Source organism: Panthera uncia, chromosome D2 (assembly GCF_023721935.1).
Source record: "Panthera uncia isolate 11264 chromosome D2, Puncia_PCG_1.0, whole genome shotgun sequence".
Taxonomy (NCBI): domain Eukaryota; kingdom Metazoa; phylum Chordata; class Mammalia; order Carnivora; family Felidae; genus Panthera; species Panthera uncia.
Genome location: NC_064818.1, coordinates 66,836,330 through 66,859,987, shown reverse-complemented (window position 1 = coordinate 66,859,987; position 23,658 = coordinate 66,836,330).

Genomic DNA, 23,658 nt, shown 5'->3' with positions numbered 1-23,658 from the left:
AAATAGCACTTGAGTTGGTGAACCAGACACACTGGAAAGACAGCCTTGCGACTTAGACATTTTGCTGGGCCCCTTGATAAAATTTCTTGAAGACAGCCATCTCCCTTCATTTTTTTTTTTTGTCCCTGGGCTAAAAAAACTGATTCCAATATATTTTTAAACCTTTAATAATCCAATTTTACTGATTGTAAAAACAAATGATAAACTTTAAAATATGTTTGAGACATTTTAGCCATCCTCCATAACTTTGCCATACTCCTACAACGGCTTTATTTTTAGATAGTAGTAATTGTGATCTATATGAAATTTGGTATACCTTTTCACATTGCTACTAAGAGTCATGACTTTAATTTTTAATGCTTGCAATATAGTTAATCCAGTTAATGGCCTCTAATTTACTAGCTTATCTCTCTATGGTTGGACATTTGGGTTCAGTTGGTTAAGCCACCAACTTTGGCTCAGGTCATGATTTTATGCTTCATGGGTTCAAATCCTGCATTGGGCTCTGTGTTGATGGCTCAGAGCCTGGAGCCTGCTTTGAATTCTGTGTCTCCCTCTCTCTCTTTCCCTCCCCTGCTCGCAGTCTGTCACACTCTCTTTCTCAAAGATAAAAAAAATAAACATTCAAAAAAAAAAAAAAAGAAGCTTATTCCCTATGACTCCATAATCCCACTCTTGGGGAGTTGTCCTAGAGTATTTGAAAGTCCTCATATGAGTGAAGTCATGTGATTTTTGTCTTTCTCTGACTAATTTCCCTTAGCATAGTACCCTCTAGTTCCATCCACGTAGTTGCAAATGGAAAGATTTCATTCTTGTTGATTGCTGAGTAATACTACATTGTATGTGTGTGTACACACACACACACACACACACACACCACATCTTCTTTATCCACTCATCCATCAATGGACATTTGGACTCTTTCCATAGTTTGGCTATTGTTGATAGTGCTGCTATAAACATTGGGGTGCAAGTGCCCCTTCAAAACAGCATAGCTGTATTCCTTGGATAAATACCTAGGACTGAAATTGCTGGGTTGTAGGGTAGTTCTATTTTTGATTTTTTGAGGAACCTCCATACTGTTTTCCAGAGTGGCTGCCCCAGTTTGCATCCCACCAGCAGTGCAAAAGAGGTCTTCATTCTCTGATCATCCTCACCAACATCTGTTGTTGCCTGAGTTGTTAATGTTAGCAATTCTGACAGGTGTGAGGTGGTATCTCATTGTGGGTTTAATTTGTATTTCTCTGCTGATGAGTGATGTTGAGCGTTTTTTCATGTGTCGGTTGGCCATCTGGATGTCTTCTTTGGAGAAGTGTCTATTCATGTCTCTTGCCCATTTCTTCACTGGATTATTTGCTTTTTGGGTGTTGAGTCTGATAAGTTCTTTAAAGATTTTGGATACTAACCCTTTATCTGATATGTCGTTTGTAAATATCTTCTCCCATTCTGTCAGTTGCCTTTTAGTTTTGCTGATTGTTTCCTTTGCTGTGCAGAAGCTTTTTATTTTCATGAGGCCCCAATAGTTCTTTTTTGCTTTTGTTTCCTTTGCCTCTAGAGATGTGTTGAGTAAGAAGTTGCTCTGGCCAAGGTAAAGAGGTTTTTGCCTGCTTTCTCCTCAAGGATTTTGATGGCTTCCTGTCTTACATTAAGGTCTTTCATCATTTTGAGTTTATTTTTGTGTATGGTGTAAGAAAGTGGTCCAGGTTCATTTTTTTGCATGTCGCTGTCCAGTTTTCCCAGCACCACTTGCTGAAGAGATTGTCTTTATTCCATTGGATATTCTTTCCTGCTTTGTCAAAGATTAGTTGGTCATACACTTGTGGGTCCATTTCTGGGTTCTCTATTCTGTTCTATTGATCTGAGTGTCTGTTTTTATGCCGGTACCATGCTGTCTTGATGATTACAGCTTTGTAATACAGCTTGAAGTCTGGGATTGTGATGTCTCCAGCTTTGGTTTTCTTTTTCAAGATTGCTTAGCCTATTTGGGGTCTTTTCTGTTTCCATACAAATTTTAGAATTATTTGTTCTAGCTCTGTGAAGAATTCTGGTGTTATTTTGATAGGGATTTCATTGAATATGTAGATTGCTTTGGGTAGTGTTGACATTTTAAAAATATTTGTTCTTTCTATCCAGGAGCATGGAATATTTTTCCATTTTTGTGTGTGTGTCTTCTTCAATTTCTTTCATAAGCTTTCTCTAGTTTTCAGTGTATAGATTTTTCATCTCTTTGGTTAGATTTATTCCTAGGTATTTTATGGGTTTTGGTGCAATTGTAAATGGGACCAATTCCTTGATTTCTCTTTCTGTTGCTTCATTATTGGTGTATTGGAATGCAACTGATTTCTGTGCTTGATTTTATATCCTGCCCCTTTGCTGAATTCATGGATCAGTGCTAGCAGTTTTTTAGTGGAATCTTGGATTTTCCATGTAGACTATCATGCTATCTGTGAAGATTGGCCAGTTTGGATGCCTTTTATTTCCTTGTGTTGTCTGATTGCTGAGGCTAAGACTTCCAATACTGTATTGAATAACAGTCACAAGAGTGGACATCCTTGTCTTGTTCCTGACCTTAGCGGGAAAGCTCTCAGTTTTTCTCCATTGAGGATGATACTAGTGTTGGGTCGTTCATATACAGCTTTTATGATCTCAAGGTATGATCCTTTTATCCCTACTTTCCTGAGGGTTTTTATCAAGAAAAAATGCTGTGTTTTGTCATATGCTTTCTCTGCATCTATTGAGAGGATCATGTGGTTCTTGTCCTTTATTTTATTGATGTGATGAGTCACATTGATTGTTTTGTGGATATTGAACCAGCCCTGCATCCCAGGTATAAATCCCAGTTGGTCGTGGTGAATAATGTTTTTAATGTATTGTTGGATCCAGTTGGTTAATATCTTGTTGAGGATTTTTACATCCATGTTCATCAGGGAAATTGGTCTATAGTTCTCCTTTTTAGTGGGGTCTCTTTCTGGTTTTGGAATCAAGGTAATGCTGGCTTCATAGAAAGAGTTTGGAAGTTTTCCTTCCATTTCTATTTTTTGGAACAGTTTCAAGAGAGTAGGTGTTAACTCTTTCTTAAATGTTTGGTAGAATTCCCCTGGAAAGCCATCTGGCCCTGGACTCTTGTTTTTTGGCAGATTTTTGATTACTAATTCAATTTCTTTACTGGTTATGGGTCTGTTCAAATTTTCTATTTCTTCCTGTTTCAGTTTTGGTAGTGTATATATTTGTAGAAATTTGTCCATTTCTTCCAGATTTCCCATTTTATAGGTGTATAATTGCTGGTAATATTCTCTTATTATTGTTTGTATTTCTGCTGTGTTGGTTGTGATCTGTCTTCTTTCTTGATTTTATTTATTTGGGTCTTTTTCTTTTTGATCAAACTGGTTAGTGATTTATCAATTTTGTTAATTGTTTCAAAGAACCAACTTCTGGTTTCATTGATCTGTTCTACTGTTTTTTTGGTTTTGATAGCATTGATTTCCGCTATAATCTTTACTATTTCCTGTCCCCTCCTGGTTTTGGGTTTTATTTGCCATTCTTTTTCCAGTTCTTTAAGCCGTAAGGTTAAGTTGTTTATCTAAGATCTTTCTTCCTTCTTTAGGAAGGCCTGGATTGCTATATACTTTCCTCTTATGACCACCTTCCTGCATCCCAGACGTTTTGGGTTGTGGTGTTATCATTTTCATTGGATTCCATGAACTTTTTAATTTCCTCTTTACCTTCTTGGTTAGCCCATTCATTCTTTAGTAGGATGTTCTTTAGTCTCCAAGTATTTGTTACCTTTCCAAATTTTTTCTTGTGGTTGATTTAATAGTGTTGTGGTCTGAAAATATGCATGGATGATCTCGATCTTTTTGAACTTGTTGAGGGCTCTTTTGTGTCCCAGTATGTGATCTATTCTGGAGAATGTTCCATGTGCACTGGAGAAGAATGTATGTTCCGCTGCTTTAGGATAAAATGTTCTGAATATATCTGTTAAGTTCATCTGGTCTGGTGTGTCATTCAAAGCCATTGTTTCCTGTTTAGATGATCTGTCCATTGTTGTAAGTGGGGTGTTGAAGTCCCCTACTATTATGGTATTATTATCAATGAGTTTCTTTATGTAATGATTAATTGATTTATATATTTGGGTTCTCTCACATTTGGAGCATAAATGTTTACAATTGTTAGGTCTTCTTGGTGGATGGACCCTTTAATTATGATTTAATGCCCTTCTTCATCTTTTGTTACAGTCTTTATTTTAAAGTCTAGATTGTCTGATATAAGTATAGCTACTCTGGCTTTTTTTGTTGTTGTTGTTGACCATTAGCATGATAGATGGTTCTCCATCCCCTTACTTTCAATCTGAAAGTATCTTTAGGTCTAAAGTGGGTCTCTTATAAACAGCATATAGATGGATCTTGTCTTCTTATCCATTCTGTTACTGTATGTCTTTTGATTGGAGCATTTAGTCCATTGATGTTTAGAGTGAATACTGAAAGATATGAATTTATTGCCATTGTGTTGCCTGTAGAGTTAGAGTTTCTGGTAGTGTTCTCTGGTTCTTTCTAGTCTTTGTTGCATTTGGTCTTTTTTTTTTTTTTTTTTTTTGTCTTTTCTTCCCTCAGAGAATCCCCATTAAAATTTGTTGTGGAGCTGGTTTAGTAGTCACAAACTCCTTTAATTTTCATTTGTCTGGAAAACTTTAAATCTGCTTCTATTATGAGTGACAACCTTGATGGATAAAGAATTCTTGGCTGCATATTTTTCTGATTCAACATATTGAATATATGCTGCCACTCCTTTCTGGCCTGCCAAGTTTCTGTGTATAGGTTTGCTGCAAACCTGATCTGTCTTCAGGGTAGGTTAATGACTGGTAGGTTAAGTACTTTTTTTCCCTTGTTGCTTTCATGATTCTTTCCTTGCCTGAGTATTTTGTGAATTTGACTATGATATGCCTTGTTGATGGTAGGTTTTTGTTGAATCTAATGGAAGTCCTCCGTGCTTCCTGGATTTTGATGTCTGTGTCTTTCCCCAGGTTAGGAAAGTTTTCTGCTATGATTTGCTCACATGACCCTCTACCCCCTTTTCTCTCTCTTCATCTTCTGGGACCCCTATAATTCTGATGTTGTTCCTTTTTAAAGAGTCACTGATTTCTCTGATTTCTTACATCCTGCTCTTTTGACTTAGTCTCCTTCTTTTTTTCTGTTTCATTATTCTTCATAAGTTTGTCCTCTATATTGCTGATTCACTTGTCTGCCTCATCCATCCTTGCCACCGTGGCATCGATTCAAGATTGCAGCTCAGTAATAGCATTTTTTATTTCATCCTGACTAGATTTTACTTCTTGTGTCTCCATAGAAAGGGATTTTAATCTATTTTAAACCCCAGCTAGTATTCTTATTATCATGATTCTAAATTCTGGTTCAGACATCTTGTTTATATCTATGTTGATTAAGTTCCTGGCTGTTGTTTCTTCTTGCTCTTTCTTTTGGAGTGAATTACTTCATTTCATCATTTTGATGGAAGAAAAGGAATTAATAAAGTAAAAAAATTAAAATTTAAAAATTAAAAACAACACACAAAAAAATGAAATAAATGATGCTAGATCCTAGGTGTAATTTGGTCTGGTTGTTGAAAGGAGCTTGATAGATTAGAGAAAAAGAAGGGAAACATAAGAAAGAAGAAGAAGAAGAAGAAGAAGAAGAAGAAGAAGAAGAAGAAGAAGAAGAGGAGGAGGAGGAAGAAGAAGAAGAAGAAGAAGAAAAAGGAAGACATTTGAAAATTTGAAAAAATGAATTCAATGAAATTGAAATCATGGAATAATCATGAATAAAATGAAATCATGGAAGTAAAATAGAATTTGAAGAACTTACAAAAAGTGAAAAAATATAGTAGAAAAAAATTAAAGAAAAATATTCTTCATAAAAGTTGAAAATAAAAATAAAATTTTCTCTTTCTGTATTCAAGAAAAAGAAAAGAAAAAAGATTGAATAGATGGACTGGCAAACAGACTGAAATATGATTGAAATTACATTGTTTCCCCCTAGAAGTCAAACTGTGAAGCACTTTATAGTCTGTAAACTAAGCAGATGGAGAGACTTGTGTTCCTGAAGAGCGAGGTTGGCCCAGTTGGGTGGGGCTTAGTGTAGCGGCTCTATTCTCCACTAGATGGTGCTGCTTAGCTTACTGGGATGGATTGTTGTGACACTTGTAGGTGTGTATGTGCATGTATGGGAGGGGTGAAAATGGCATCACCCAGCTACCCAGTCTCTTCTATTGAAACTCTGTTCTCTCCAATCAGCAATTGCGTACTGTCCTTTGTCTCTGACTTCTGACTACTCCCTACTTTTATACTGTCTGTGACCAAGCCGTAAGGTTGCCAGGTGGCACCCCCCTCCTGAGTTTTATCTCAGATGTGGCTATGTTTCCCAACCCCTCACTTCTGAGGGACTGCAGCTTTCACCTGCTCAGACCTTCTGGGGGAGGATGTCACTGAGCAATGGCCAGGTGCTGGCTGCACCCAGAAACATTTGTGAGACCATGCTGCTGCTGATGCCCAGGGACTGTGGCTAGGTGCCAGCCCACCCCAGAAAAACTTCATGTGACCATGTAGCAGCAACTTTTCAGGGATTATGGCAAATCACAACACACATCTGGTGCCAGGCTTCACTGTTAACATCCTCACCCTAACACCAGCAAATGTGGTTGTTCTCCGGAGCCCATTGGCACCTTTGCCTGTGGGGGTGCCACACAGCCTCTACCAAATGTCCTCCCAGCAGAGGAACTGCCTCTCCCTGTGTGGCCCGAGGACTGCCAGGACTGCACTATGCTCCTGGGGATTCGCCGTTACCACCAGAGCACTGCCAGGTATCGAGCTGTGAAGTTTCAGACTTTGCACTCCCCCTGTTTATAGAGTATTAGTGGAATTTAAACCCTCTTCTTTCTCCTCTCTCCCTTTTAATTCAATCCCTGTGGCTGTTTCCACTTTTCCACTTTCTCTCCAGCTGCTTGGGGGAGGGTGCTTTTCCCATACTCTCCCCCACATCTCTGTCCTGTCTCCACAAGCAAAAACAGCTCCCTGTCCTCCATGGTTTCTCTCTCCCCCAGTTCACCTCTCCATGTGCCATGTACCTGCCAAGTTCTGTGGTTCAGGTTGTGCAGATTGTTGTGTTAATCCTAAAATCAGTTTTCTAGGTGTGCAGGATTGTTTAGTGTTGATCTGGCTATATTTCATGGACGCCAGACACAAAAAGAGTTCCATGCTGTTCTGCCATCATTCAATGCCTGATTTGAAGGGCTGAGGGTGAAGGTAGAGCCTGGAGTTTCTGTCTTTGTGATCATAGCCATACTGGCCTGCCAGTCTCTGAACCATGATATCAACTACCTGTTATTCTTACTTGACGGGTAACCATTGGTTGGCTAGGGCAGGAGTGATGTGGCTGGTGAAGTGGAGGCTACCTGCAAATCAATCTAAAGGTCATGCGCCTTGTGCTGTTCACTCTTCATTACTGCCCAGTGCTGGGCCATGCCCAATGGGTGAGTATGCAGAAATTATGGTCAACTTTCTAGGCACACAGTTTGGCTGCTGAAGTGGCTCGCTTTGTTGACAAGATCATTACATGAGTTGTTAAGATAAAATTTTTTTATCCAGTGTCAGCTGTTCATTTCACACTGTCCCCTTGCTGTATAAGAATAGAGCTTTACTCAAACCCCCAGGAAAGCAGACGTTCCATCCGTTTTTCTCTCTCTCTCTCTCTCACACACACACACACACACACACACACACACACACACACTTTGCTTTACTCTTGCCTTCCCCAGCCCCTTGTTGTACCAGGACAGGGTTTCAAATACAAAAGACTGAATTATGAAGGGATCCACTTTTGGCCCTTTCTCTCCCTGACCTTCAGGACCATTCACCTTCCAGTTCAGGACAATGAACTTTCTATTTATTTTTTTCCCTAACCCCTCTGTTGTTCTAATGCAATATTTAGAGGTATTTGGTCACCTCATTAAAGATCTGATGTCCCTTTACTCTAACACTCTTACCCAAGTAATTACGTTTGCAGCCAAATGTTTCTTTATCTGGAGGATTCAATTAGACACTAGTACGTATTTCTAATTTTTCCCAGAAAACAAAGCTGGCTATTTTTTTTTTTCTTTGCTTCTACCCTCAGCAGCTTTTGGTTCATTGAGAGGTTAACATCAAAAGACTTTGATCCAGTCCTATTAGACCAATGGCTCTGAGGCTCTTTTAATGCAAATGATTTCTCTGCAAACCGTCTAGCTCATGCTCTTGCTCTTGTGCTTACTTACATTCTCATCACTAATTACTCCTTGAAACTTTCATACCAGATATTATTCACGGGGTGGCCAGAATGCTTTTAGAAGATACTCTCTTTCTAATCAAGTCAGGATGCAAACATAAAATAGAACAAGTAACTGCCTGGAGAGGCCCACTACCAACATATGCCTCATTTTTTACTAAGTCACTTTACGGGTTCCACAAAAGAAAGGAAGGAAGGAAGGAAGGAAGGAAGGAAGGAAGAAAGAAAAAGAAAGAAAGAGAGAGAGAGAGAGAGAATGAGAAAGAAAGAAAGAAAGAAAGAAAGAAACAAACAAACAAACAAACTTAGGGACTGAAGGTGAGTCTCCCAGCCCCCTGTAGATGCATTCCATCTGTCTGAATTAGGTTCTGGGTCATTTCTCAAAAGTGTTATACCAATGGACACCTTTCCTTCAGCTTCCTTAGAGTAAAAATAGAAGAGACTAAGAATATCAGGAATTAAGGTGTTTTTTTTTTTTTTTAAGTAGTTTGAGGAGACAAGTAGAGTCGATTGTGTAAGAAGAGATTAAGGAAATGGCATTATTATCAGAGCTGGTACCTTCTTTTCAATTCACCACTATTGATTAAAACTTGGCAAAGGGATTCTTTGTTAATTTGCATGACATTCACATCACATTCTGTCAGATAACTGACTGTATCTTCTAATTCTTATCCTTTGTAACCCTGAGATGTCAGATAGCATGATGGATTTGTTCTAAATTGGCTTAATTTCCAGCCTAAGCCAGCCGAGATATGAAAAGCCAGTTAGGAATATCACTTAGAAAATAATCTCCCAAATAAATCTTATGAAATATAAAATATTTTCCAGTAGAAATCCATTTCAAATCAAATCTGATTGCATATACAGACTCAGATTGAAATGGCACCTCTCCTGATCATTAAATTTTCCTGTTCCATATTATAGATTGGTAGATGCCCATGTAACACATGGGGCTGTAATGTGCTTGGTAAAGATTGAACCACAGCGTGAGTTTCCTGCATGCATTCTGCCCTTACAGGGCAGAAGTTAAATGGAGTTCGATACCTGTATGTGAATTTTACACATGCTCCATAAGAATTATCTATTCAAAATAAAACTTGTTTTTCTCCTCTAAACCCTCTTCCTCCTCTGTATTACACACCTTGATGAGTGACTCCATTACGTGTCCCACACGCAAGCAAGAAATCAGAGAAACCTTCACTAACCCCTCCCTGTACCTTCCGCATCCAGTCTAGTCCCATGTCCTAAAAGTTCTTCCTGACAGTTCTCTGTAATTGGACTCCTGTTTTCCATCCCTCTGTGCAGTCCTCGGTTTGGGTTTTCATCACCTGGAACAATAGATTTTTAAGTGAGAAACCTCCATCTTCCTCTCTCATGTCTCTACCCCAGTTTAGTGGATTTCTATGTTGTCTATGGGCTAAAAGCCCCAAAGCAGGAGAAAGACTTAGCCTGTCAAGATCTTATCCTAATCTACATTCATGGCCAATTTTTCTGTCTCCACGCTTTTACTGTAGGACTGAACCAAACAAAGTTCTAGCTTGTCCAAGTTTCTGGGCCTTTCCAATGCTCTCTGCTGGAGTAAGCGGGTTATTCTCATCTGAAAATAAGAACAGGTATTTTTATCTAGTTTCCTTGGCTGGGGTAGACAGTTAATTTCTTCTCTATCTTTTTTGCTACTATTTCACAGTCTTCTAACACGCTGTAGTGTCCACTCAATAGATTAGACCATATGGTGATGCCTATATTCCCTTTTGTCTTTGTAGTAGCAGTGAAGCCAGAAGTCTTTTCTTTCTCCTCTTTTTTAATGGAGCAGACCCTCTAGGATCCCAAGCAATATTCTCTAGCACCAAGAACTATTTAGCCCAGTGGTTCTGGGGTTTGTTAAAACACAGATTGTTGGTCCCCACCCCTAGAGCTTCTGATTCAGGAGGTCTCGAGTAAGGCCTGAGAATCTGCATTTTTTACAAGTTCCCAGGTGATGCCAATGCTGCTCATCTGAAGATGGCACATTGAAAACCACAGAACAGAAGATTAGAGATGAACTCAGAGAAGACAAACACCTCTTGGGGGGAAAAATGAGCTAAATTGGCATTTTTGGACAGTTTGCCCTGTTATTTGATTTGTTGTTGTTGTTGTTGTTGTTGTTGTGTTTGTTTTTTGCTTGTGGTGCGATGAGAATTGTTACAGAGATAGCAGAGATGTTGGTTCTGAAGCATCTCTGGGAAAGGACTTATCAGTGCAAACAAGGGTGTGACCGGTGTACATTTTTGTCAAAGTCAACTATTTAGAGCCTGACCTTGGGTGTTACTTTCCCTGTTTCTCCGCCAGTGGAAATCATAAAGCCACTAAACATTCCTGAGAGTTGGTGAGCCCCATAATTCTTGGGCTTGCTTCCGCACAAAGTCCATGGTCATCAGAATGAGTAAGGGGACATCTTGACAGTAGTGGTCATTTTCCCTCTGCCTGGACTCTGTCTTCCCCAGCAACCTCCCAGATGTCTGTAAGACAGTTCCAATATATTTTCTGCAAATCCTTCCCAATCCTTTAGGATAGTCATTTACTCCTGTATGTTGAAAAAAAGTCTGTGCTATAATGATTTGGTCTAATGATTTTTCACCTCCAAACTAGATTAGTAACTCCTTGGAGGACAGAGTGTATATATATATGTGTGTATATATGTGTAAATATATGAGTACATTTATACATATATTTCATCTTTTCCTTCTCAAAGCCATTGTATTTTTGCTGAATGAATGAATGGGCCCTACTTTCATGTACCTTGAAGTTTCCTCCCTTGCAAATGTGTAAACCTTGGTTTGATACAGATTTCAGGCTCCTACAGGGGGGGTACTGTATATTCTATATTTTATGAGTCCTTTTTATTTTCCAGCCCAAAATTGAATATACAGTCAGAATTAAACAACAACAACTTGATGATCATTTGACTTTCATCTGCTTCTGGGAAATGAGAGAGCGTTAGCAAGGAGGGTTTCCACTTTCTAGCCTCCACTCTAAGAGGCCAAAAAGATTAAAAGCTGCCAGATGCTTCAAAATCAAGCTTCATATTTGGGAGATGGATGAAAGTGCTCAGGTTTGGCTGTGAAAGTCTCTGATTGAGATGACTATTGCCTTTGAAAGATCAAAGAGTCACTCTTTCTCCTTTCTCCTGGAATCATTACTTCCACTAATAACCCATACGGACTCTTTCTTGGATAGATGGAGGGCTTTTTATCTCATCCTTACCTTCATCCTGAATGTGTAGCTCTCAGTTCAGTCGTGGGCTCAGTTCACTTATTTTGGTTTAACTACAGGTCTTCTGTGAGAGCTAGAGTGCACAGAAATGGGGTTGGTAGCATATAAACACCTGTGTGAAGGGAGCAGTAAGGATCTATGATCCTCTACATTAGAGGGTGATGCACTTTTTTCTGACCAAAAGCTAGATAGTAAATATTTTAGGCTTTGTGGGCCATACAGTCTCTGTTGCAATTACTCAGTTCTGCCACAATGTGAACGCATCCATAGACAATATGGAAATGAATAAGCATGACTGTGTTTCAATAAAACTTTATTCACAAAATCAGATGGCAGGTTAGATTTGGCCCTCAAACTATAATTTGACAACCCTGGCCCTGCATCCCATAAAACCATGGTGCTGGGTCTACTGGGCCTCTCAATGTTGGTGCTTTCTGCAATAACCACAGAAGTTAGGGTAATAGAAATTAAAAGCTTTTGTGCTCAACTAACCAAGTTGCATGTGCCTGAAAGTGGCTTCCTTTTCATTTTTTTATATGAAATTTATTGTCAAATTGGTTTCCATACAACACCCAGTGCTCATCCCAACAGGTGCCCTCCTCAATGCCCATCACCCACCCTTCCCTCCCTCCCACCCCCAATCAATCCTCAGTTTATTCTTAGTTTTTAAGAGTCTCTTATGGTTTGGCTCTCTCCCTCTCTAACTTTTTTTTTCCTTCCCCTCCCCCATGGTCTTCTGTTAAGTTTCTCAGGATCCACATAAGAGTGAAAACATGGTATCTGTCTTTCTCTTATTTCACTTAGCATAACACTCTCCAGTTCCACCCACGTTGCTACAAAAGGCCATATTTCATTCTTTCTCATTGCCACGTAGTATTCCATTGTGTATATAAACCACAATTTCTTTATCCATTCATCAGTTGATGGACATTTAGGATCCTTCCATAATTTGGCTATTGTTGAAAGTGCTGCTATAAACATTGGGGTACAAGTGGCCCTGTGCATCAGCACTCCTATATCCCTTGGGTAAATTCCTAGCAGGGCTATTTCTGGGTCATAGGGTAGATCTATTTTTAATTTTTTGAGGAACCTCCACACTGTTTTCCAGAGTGGCTGCACCAGTTTGCATTCCCACCAACAGTGCAAGAGGGTTCCTATTTCACCACATCCTCTTCAGCATCTATAGTCTCCTGATTTGTTCATTTTAGCCACTCTGACTGGCATGAGGTGATATCTCAGTGTGGTTTTGGCTTATATTTCCCTGATGAGGGGTGACATTGAGCATCTTTTCATGTGCCTGTTGGCCATCTGGATGTCTTCTTTAGAGAAGTGTCTATTCATGTTTTCTGCTCATTTCTTCACTGGATTATTTGTTTTTTGGCTGTGGAGTTTGGTGAGTTCTTTATAGATTTTGGATACTAGTCCTTTGTCTGAAATGTCATTTGCAAATATCTTTTCCCATTCTGTCAGTTGCCAGTTGCCTTTTAGTTTTGTTGATTGTCTCCTTTGCAGTGCAGAAGATTTTTATTTTCATGAGATCCCAATAGTTCATTTTTTGCTTTTAATTCTCTTGCCTTTGGAGATTTGTCAAGTAAGAAATTTCTGCGACTGAGGTCAGAGAGGTTTTTTCCTGCTTTCTCCTCTAGGGTTTTGATGGTTTCCTGTCTCATGTTCAGGTCGTTTATCCATTTTGAGTTTATTTTTGTGAATGGTGTAAGAAAGTGGTCTAGATTCATTCTTCTGAATGTTGCTGTCCAGTTCTCCCAGCACCATTTGTTAAAGAGACTGTCTTTTTTTCCATTGGATATTCTTTCCTGCTTTGTCAAAAATTAGTTGGCCATACTTTTGTGGGTCCAATTCTGGAGTCTCTATTCTATTCCATTGGTCTATGTGTCTGTTTTTGTGCCAATACCATGCTGTCTTGATGATTACAACTTTGTAGTAGAGGCTAAAGTCTGGAATTGTGATGCCTCTGCTTTGGTCTTCTTCAATATTACTTTGGCTATTCGGGGTCTTTTGTGGTTCCATACAAATTTTAGGATTTCTTGTTCTAGCTTTGAGAAGAATGGTGGTGGAATTTCGATTGGGATTGCATTGAATGTATAGATAGCTTTGGGTAGTATTGACATTTTAACAATATTTATTCTTCCAATCCATGAGCATGGAATGTTTTTCCATTTCTTTGTGTCTTCTTCAATTTCTTTCATAAGCTTTCTATAGTTTTCAGCATACAGATCTTTTACATCTTTGGTTAGATTTATTCCTAGATATTTTATGATTCTTGGTGCAATTGTGAATGGGATCAGTTTCTTTATTTGTCTTTCTATTGCTTCATTATTAGTGTATAAGAATGCAACTGATTTCTGTACGTTAATTTTGTGTCCTGTGAATTTGCTGAATTCATGTATCAGTTCTAACAGACTTTTGGTGGAGTCTATCGGGTTTTTCATGTATATCATGTCATCTGCAAAAAGTGAAAGCTTAACTTCATCTTTGCCAATTTTGATGCCTTTGATTTCCTTTTGTTGTCTGATTGCTGGTGCTAGAACTTCCAACCCTATGTTAAACAACAGCAGTGAGGGTGGACATCCCTGTCATGTTCCTGATCTCAGGGAGAAAGCTCTCAGTTTTTCTCCATTGGGGATGATAGTAGCTGTGGGCTTTTCATAAATGGCTTTGATGATGTTTAAGTATGTTCCTTCTATCCTGACTTTCTCTAGGGTTTTTATTAAGAAAGAATGCTGAATTTTGTCAAATGCTTTTTCTGTATCGATTGACACAATCATATGGTTCTTTTCTTTTCTTTTATTTATGTGATGTATCACATTGATTGATTTGTGAATGTTGAACCAGCCCTGCAGCCCAGGAATGAATCCCACTTGATCGTGGTGAATAATTCTTTTTTTATGCTGTTGAATTCAATTTTCTAGTATCTTATTGAGAATTTTTGCATCCATATTTATCAGGGATATTGGCCTGTAGTTCTCTTTTTTGGCTGGGACTCTGTCTGGTTTGGGACTCAAAGTAATGCTGGCTTCATAGAATGAGTCTGGAAGTTTTCCTTCCCTTTCTATTTATTGGAACAGCTTGAGAAGGATAGGTATTATCTCTGCTTTAAATGATTGGTAGAATTCACCAGGGAAGCCATATGGTACTGGACTCTTATTTGTTGGGAGATTTTTGATAACTGATTCAATTTCTTCGTTGGTTATGGGTCTGTTCAAGTTTTCTAGTTCTTCCTGTTTCAGTTTTGGAAGTGGGTGGGTGCTTAGGAATTTGTCCATTTCTTCCAGGTTGTCCAATTTGTTAGCATATAATGTTTCATAGTATTCCCTGATAATTGCTTGTATTTCTGAGGGATTGGTGTAATAATTACATTTTCATTCATGATTTTATCTATTTGGGTCACCTCCATTTTCTTTTTGAGAAGCCTGACTAGAGGTTTATCAATTTTGTTTATTTTTTCAAAAAAACAACTCTTGGTTTCATTGATCTGCTCTACAGTTTTTTTAGGTTCTATATTGTTTATTTCTGCTCTGATCTTTATTATTTGTCTTCTGCTGGGTTTGGGGTGTCTTTGCTGTTCTGCTTCTATTCCCGTTAGGTGTGCTGTTAGATTTTGTATTTGGGATTTTTCTTGTTTCTTGAGATAGGCCTAGATTGCAATGTATTTTCCTCTCAGGATGCCTTTGCTGCATCCCAAAGTGTTTGGATTGTTTTTTTTCATTTTCACTTGTTTCCATATATTTTTTAATTTTTTCTCTAATTGCCTGGTTGACCCATTCATTCTTTAGTAGGGTGTTCTTTAACCTCCATGATTTTGGATGTTTTCCAGAATTTTCCTGCGGTTGATTTCAAGTTTCATAGCATTGTGGCCTGAAAGTGTGCATGGTATGATCTCAATTCTTTTATACTTATTAAGGGCTGTTTTGTGATCCAGTATGTGATCTATCTTGGAGAATGTTCCATGTGTACTCAAGAAGAAAGTATATTCTGTCGCTTTGGGATGCAGAGTTCTAAATATATCTGTCAGGTCCATCTGATCCAATGTATCATTCAGGGCCCTTGTTTCTTTATTGATTCTGTGTCTAGATGATCTCTCCATTGTTGTAAGTGGGGTATTAAAGTTCCCTGCAATTATCACATTCTTACCAATAAGGTTGCTTTTGTTTGTGATTGTTTTATATATTTGGGGGCTCCTGTATTCAGTGCATAGACGTTTATAATTGTTAGCTCTTCCTGATGGATAGACCCTGTAATTATTATATAATGCCCTTCTTCATCTCTTGTTACAGCCTTTAATTTAAAGTCTAGTTTGTCTGATATAAGTATGTCTACTCCAGCTTTCTTTTGACTTCCAGTAGCATGATAGAGAGTTCTCCATCCCCTCACTTTCAATCTGAAGGTGTCCTCAGGTCTAAAATGAGTCTCTTGTAGACAGAAAATAGATGGACCTTGTTTTTTTATCCATTCTGATACTCTGTGTCTTTTGTTTGGAGCATTTAGTCCATTTACATTCAGTGTTATTATTGAAAGATATGGGTTTAGACTCATTGTGATGTCTGTAGGTTTCATGCTTGTAGTGATGTGTGTGGTACTTTGCGGTTCTTACAACATTTCACTCACAGAATCCCCCTCAGGATCTCTTGTAGGGCTGGTTTAGTGGTGGTGAATTCCTTCAGTTTTTGTTTGGGAAGACCTTTATCTCTCCTTCTATTCAGAATGACAGACTTGGTGGATAAAGGATTCTCGGCTGCATTTTTTTTTTCTGTTCATCACATTGAAGATTTCCTGCCACTCCTTTCTGGCCTGCCAAGTTTCAGTAGATAGGTCTGCCACTACTCTTATGGGTCTACTTTTGTAAGTTAGAGCCTGTTTATCCCTAGCTGCTTTCAGAATTTTCTCTTTATCCTTGTATTTTGCCAGTTTCACTATGATATGTGGTGCATAAGACCGATTCAAGTTACATCTGAAGGGAGTTCTCTGTGCCTCTTGGATTTCAATGCCTTTTTCCTTCCCCATATCAGGGAAGTGCTCAGCTATGATTTGTTCAAGTATACCTTCAGCCCCTTTCTCTCTCTCTCCTGGAATTCCTATGATACGGATATTGTTCCATTTGATTGCATCACTTAGTTCTCTAATTCTCCCCTCATACTCCTGGATTTTTTTTATCTCTCTTTTTCTGAGCTTCCTCTTTTTCCATAATTTTATCTTATAATTCATCTATTCTCTCCTCTGCCTCTTCAATCCGTGCTATGGCCACCTCCATTTTATTTTGCACCTTATTTATAGCATTTTTTAGCTCCTCATGACTATTTCTTAGTCCCTTGATCTCTGTAGCAATAGATTCTCTGCTGTCCTCTGTGCTTTTTTCAAGCCCAGCGATTAATTTTATGGCTATTATACTAAATTCTTGTTCCATTATATTGCTTAAATCGTTTTTGATCAATTGTTAGCTGTCACTACTTCCTGGAGTTTCTTTTGAGGAGAATTCTTCCCTTTCGTCATTTTGGGCAGTCCCTGCGGTGGCTCCAAACTGCAGGGCACTTCCCCTGTGCCGTAGGGAGTAACTTGTGTTGGTGGGTGGGGCCACACTCAGACCTGATGTCTGCCCCCAGCCCACAACTGGAGCCACAGTCAGACTGGTGTGTACCTTATCTTCCCCTCTCCCAGGGGAGAGGAGTGGTGTGGAGTGGTATGGCCTCTGTCTGGGCTACTTGCACACTGCCAGGCTTGTGGTGCTTCTTCTATGGGATATGGCGTATTAGCCAGTGTGGATCCTCAAGGTGCACAGGGGTGTGAGGGGCATGCTTAGCTCACTTTGCCATCAGTGGTCCCCTGCAGGAGGGGCCCTACAGCACCAGGGGGGAGGCAGACCCGTCGGAGGGATGGATCCACAAAAGCACAGTGTTGGGTGTTTGCACTGTGCAAGCAAGTTTGTTGATGGGAACTGGTTTCCTTTGGGATTTCGGTTGGGGGATGGGAAAGGGAGATGGCACTGGCCAATGCCTTTGTTGCCCGCCAGCTAAGCTCTGTCTTCTGGGGCTCAACAACTCTCCCTCCTGGCATCCTCTTACCCTCCCTACTCTCTGAGAGCAGAGCTGTTGACCTTTAATATTCCAGATGTTAAGTCCCGCTGGCTGTCAGAATTCATGGAGTCTGGCCCCTCCACTTTTGCAAGCCAGAGTTGGGGGCTCTGCCTTGCTGGGCGGGCTGCCCCTCCACCACCCCGGCTCCCTTCTGCCAGTCCATGGAGCATGCACTGCCTCTCTGCCCTTTCTACCCTCTTCTGTGGGCCTCTTGTCTACGCTTGGCTCTGGAGAGTCCATTCTGCTGATCTTCTGGCAGTTTTCTTGGCTATTTAGGCAGGTGTGGGTGGAATCTAAGCAATTAGCAGGACAAGATGAGCCCAGCGTCCTCCTATGCCACCACCCACCCCTCCCTCCTTCCTTAGTGGCTTCCTTTTCAAAGGAAAGGGCAGATCTGCAGGTAAACAGGAAGGAGCAGGCCCTTCTTGCCTCCTAACATCTGGTCTCTCTTCAGAGCCCCATATTGGTAACACCTAAGAAGAAGCCAGATGATCATGGAGAATGATGTTTTGCAGTCCCAGGTTGAGTGTTATGAAGCAGAGTGTATAATGGCGAACTTGAGGCAGAGAGACAATAGTTGGGTAATACTGGCCAAGGTTTCACCAGTGGTATCAATACTATTGATATGAAAGGAGGTTAGCAATTGGACCCAAAGCAGCCACCAGAAAAATAAGATTTCTCTGCGAGAGTTAAACTTGTAAAACTTTTGATTACCCAGCTGCAAGAATCAACTGTGACTCCACCTCTGACTCTGGCACAGCAGTTATGAGGGTGCACAAAATTTTACATGAGGTTATCTGAGTTTATCCTCAGGGAGACAAGCCTGGCAGGTAATTGTAAGTTAAGTAGAAACCTAATCATTGTCTCATACCATGTTGGGAAAGAGACTCTGTGAGCAGACTGGGCGCATTAGTCTAGAAAAGACACCCAAAAAGTGCATGAGTGCACTCAGTCATGATTGTGGGCCTGATGTTCACAAACAGACTCTTTGAAGTGATTATGTAAACTGTAGCTTGGCAGAAATTGAATATTTGAGGTAATGAATTTAATTGATCATAAGAGTGTTCTTTTTAATAAGATGCAGTGACTGCTAAGGAGAGGTTGGCTGCTTGAAATGCACACTAGCAAGAAGAATTTGAAGTTTGAAGTAAAAAGAATGATTGAAGTATTTCAATATGTAAATGTGATTGGCTTCTTCTGCAGCTTTAGGTGCAGCCATGATCCTCATCCCCAAAGGGTAAAATAGGTTAATGCCCACCCCCCATGTCCCTAAAAGTAGTTGTTTTGCTGATTGAGATGGGACAGTCACTTCAGTAGAGGCTTAATCCAATCGGAGCATTGTGTCAGAAGACCCCTAGTGGACGGGTGAGCCCCTGTGAGCCCAAGATCTCCCAGAATCCACACTGCCCCCTTCTTCTTTACCTGCTCTGCCAACACTGGGGAGCTGGGTGGATGGAAGTATCTGGGGTTGCTATTATGCTAAAGTCTTCTTCTCTGGGAGACCAGGAATCAGACGTAGTGGATATTGGCAACAAAATGTGAACTCTGGGGCGCCTGGGTGGCTCAGTCAGTTAAGCTTCTGACTCCGGCTCAGGTCATGATGTCACTGTTTGTGGGTTTGAGCCCCGTGTCGGGCTCTGTGCTGACAGCTCAGAGCCTGGAGCCTGCTTCGTATTCTGTATCTCCCTCTCTTTCTGCCCCTTCCCCACTCATGCCCTCTCTCTTTCAAAAATAAATAAACATTAAAAAAACAAAACAAAACATGAACTCTGCTTGATCATTTATTTTCCTGCACCATGGATGTAGCAATTGTTCCTCAGTCTTTCCTCTTCAGAGAATTTTTTGGCATTTCATGTGGACCTGTCTGTAAGCAGGGAATGCTTTAGCCATGTCTGGTTAAGAGTTTCTAGTTCACGTGACAATTCTATTTCTCATCACATTAACGAATTGTTTGGCCTTCTGTTCTTTACTTATCCTCTCTTAGCTTGGGCTAACATGAGCCAACTCCATATCATTGGGTCCAGTCTTGCAGTGCTGACAAGATTTAGATTGTGAGACTTCAGAAGCAGGTCCCAGAGGTGAGCCATGGTGAATTCACCAAGGTAAATGACTTCTTTAGAGCCCTCTGAGCAACTAGCCAATGGAGTCTCTCTGACCTTGCTGGGCAATGTTCTGCTCAAGCCATAGCAGATTTCAAAGTCCATTTTGAGGTGGCCTTTTCTAAAAAATAAATTCTAACCCTTCTTGGAGCTTAGTTCTTGATAATAGTCCCTATGGCTTTATTGCTACTATTTTGGGTATAAATAAGTGGTTTATTATTATTTTTTATTTATTAAAAAGGAAAAAAAAACAGTAAATGTCTTTTGAAAATTAACTCACAGGTCATCTGTAAAGCTTATAAGAGAAGCTGCTCTTTTGAAGCAAGACTGAGACCTGTGACCTGGTCTGCCAGGACAGTGGGCCTCTGTTTGAAAATCATGTTTATTTTATTGAAAATGTTTGCATTGGGGAAGATATAAGGGTTTTATTCAAAGCTTCTACTATTTTCAGTCTTTGGATCTCTTCAGAATGCAGAGGTGGAATTAGCTGTGTTGCCTTAATTCACAATGAATGCTATCCACACCTAAAATTCACAGAGTGTTCTGTAGCTGACATTTTTTTTAATGGCGATATTTAATCAAGGCTATGGCTTCAAGAGCAACAATTCTGCTTTCCTGCATTTCTTCACACCTCATTGACTCTCCATCTTGTAAGATCTGGTTTCCAGGCCCATCTTGGTCTTCTCTGCCATGTCTTTTCATTTTTGTTTCTCTCTCCTAATGGTTTTTTGACTCAATGCTCCAATTTTTCTCCATGCAGCAAAATGTCATTTCTGCATTGTTTTATATAATTTATATCATATACTATTTTCTGCACTAAATTATTTAACTTTGGGGAATGACAGATGACAGATGAGTATGTTGCTTGCTTTTCTTTTTTAATTTTTAATGTTTATTTATTTTTGAGAGAGCATGAGAAGGGGAGGGCAGAGAAAGAGGGAGAGAGATAGACAGCATGATTGGGGAAGGGCAGGGAGAGGGGGAGACACAAAATCTGAAGCAGGCTCCAGGCTCTGAGCCCTCAGCATAGAGCCTGATGCAGGCTCAAACTCAGGAACCATGGGATCATGACCTGAGCCAAAGTCAGATGCTTAACCAACTGAGCCACCCAGGTACCCTGTGTTGCTTGTTTTTAACAATGAAGAAGCACTCTGCCATATTTTTGCCTTGTCTGCCAGGGTGCTCAGTGTGAAAGTCAATACCCCACAGATCTCAACTTTATTTGTCACTTCTTAAGAAGGGTGACTTCATACAGTCTAATTACATTAACTAGCTTCTCTCTGGTCTCTCTAACTTATTATATTATTTTCTCAGGACTGCTGTAACAAAGCACCACATACTGAAATTTATTACCTCTGAGTTCTGAAGAACAGTAGTTCTGAAGTCATAAATCAAGGGACATCCTCCCCCTAAAGGCTCTAAAGAAGAGCCTTTCCTTGTCTCTTCCTAGCTTCCTAGCTTCTGATGATTTCTAGCAATCCCTGGCCTTCCTTGGCTTCCAGCCACATTACTCCAACTTCTGACTCCACGTTTGCATGGCTATCTTTCCTCTGTGTGTCTCCACTGTGTGTTTACCTAACCTTCTTATAAGGACACTAGTCCGTGGATTTAGGGCCTACACTAACTCAGACAATTTCATCTTTACCTAACTGATTATATCTGCAAAGACCCTAGTTCCAAATAGGGTCTCAGTATGAGGTTCCAGTGGACACGTCTTTGGGGGTATTCTGTTCAACCCACAACACTCATCATGGCTCATATGGCCTTCATGGCACCCATCACGATCTGAGTATTCTTTTAGTATTATATATGTTCTTTGTTTACTATTTGAACACTTCTGACACCTTTTCTGCTCCAACATACTGGACTATTAGTTTTATGAGAACTGGGGCATTTTGATCTTATTCCATACTGAAAGTTTGGCATCTAGTAGGAACTTGAAAATATTTTTGTTCAATTAATTATTTAACTGATTTAGAGCCTGATTTTAATAGCTTCTCCCTAATACAATATGTTTCCCTTTTTAATTTTTTAAATTCTTATTTTATCTTTATTTTTTAATGTAATCTCTACCCACAACGTGAAGCTTGAACTAATGACCCTGAGACCAGGAGTTGCGTGCTCAACTGACTGAGCCCACCAGCCGCCCCCTGTGCTTCACTTTTTTAAAATTGATTTTGAGTTCTCCTACTTATCTTTGACTAGCCACCTAAAATTCTTTTGAGAACAAAAGGTAGAGAAGAAATTACAAACAAATAAAAGGCAGTTGTTTAGAACTCACAGTGTATTTTTCCTGAGAAATAATGTGATGAATCATGATTAGATCCCCAGGCCATCCTTTAGAGTTAAAAGTTTTTAAAGTTAAAAAGTTGAAAGCATTTTTAACTTTAATGTATCAGAAATATATATTGGAATGCAAAAGACTAAAAAATAATAGTGTTTTCTGTGTAGTTTCTTTCAATGAGCATATGGGAGTAGGACTGTGCGGGTACCTGGCATACAATGGGAGGCCAGGAAATGTTAAATGCATTCATTAATAAAAGCCAAGAAAGCTACCAAGGTACCTAGCCTACCACAGGCTCTCTTTCCTTGCTACAGAAAATATGATGAGGTGTTAGGGCATAGTAGGTGGGGTTTGGATTTGAATTGTTGTTGTTGTTGTTGTTTGATATTTGTTTTACTACTTTCGGCTGTCTTCTGTTTTCAGCTCCCCTGGGGAATACTTACTGCATCTCTGGAGAGACCTTTATGTTTGGTTGCCCTAAACAGAACCCCACTTTGGACTAAGTTTTCTGAATCACGTCTTTCCCTGAGTCCCTCATTATTATGCTGAGCATATCGTACAGCCAAGAACTTGGGATAATCCTTAATGAAAACCATCCTGAAATGTGATACCAAATGTAGCTGATGTCACAATTCATACACTTATTTGAAAATGAATCCGAGGAGGGAAAAAGGGAGATGTGAGGGCAAAAGGCAGATCATCCGTGATCTTTACTATCTTAGTTACAGAGACCACCAGAGGGACAGAGAATGTTCTAGAATGATTTTCACTACAGTGGTAATTGCTTTATACCATTTCATTGACTTTTCTCCCTCCTCTCCCCCCCCCTTTTTTAAATGTTTTATTTATTTTTGAGACAGGGAGAGACAGAGCATGAACAGGGGAGGGTCAGAGAGAGGGAGACACCGAACCCGAAACAGGCCCCAGGCCCTGAGCTGTCAGCACAGAGCCCAACGTGGGGCTCGAACCCACGGACCGCGAGATCATGACCTGAGCTGAAGTCGCCCACTTAACCGACTGAGCCACCCAGGCGCCCCTACCCTCCCCTTTTTTTAATGGAACAAGAGCACTCAGCTGTGGAATGGATGAAACATCAAAGACAGATAACAACATAACAACCCCAGTTCCCTTGTAGGAGGGCATGTGGTTGACTGACAGTGCTTTTTGAGTCCATGGTATGAGTTCACAAATACATTTTAGGGGTCCCTGAAAGTCATTCTGGCAGATGACATCACCTATGGCAAGGATCAATCATACTGGGAATAGAATAGTAACCTTTCTGTTTGTGACTCCTTCCTGAATGCACTGACATATTCTTTGAAAGACATTTCCTCTTCAAAGCAGACAGGAGCATGTTCCATGGACCTCATAGACAGTCATTAAAAGCTGGAGCGACCATGGGTGCTGTGATTTGGCCTCATCAGAAGCACACAGCACTCCTCACTGATATTCGTGTGTGTCATGTGAAAGCAGCCAAGCAAATCCAGTAGTTCACCTGATTCCCCAGACTTTTGCTAAAGGCTAGATTAAAAGAAGAGCAGCATTCACTTTCTTTCTGAATTTAGTGGTATCATGTTAAGAGGCATCGCTTTTCTTTTTTGCTGAATTTTTTCATTAAGGGA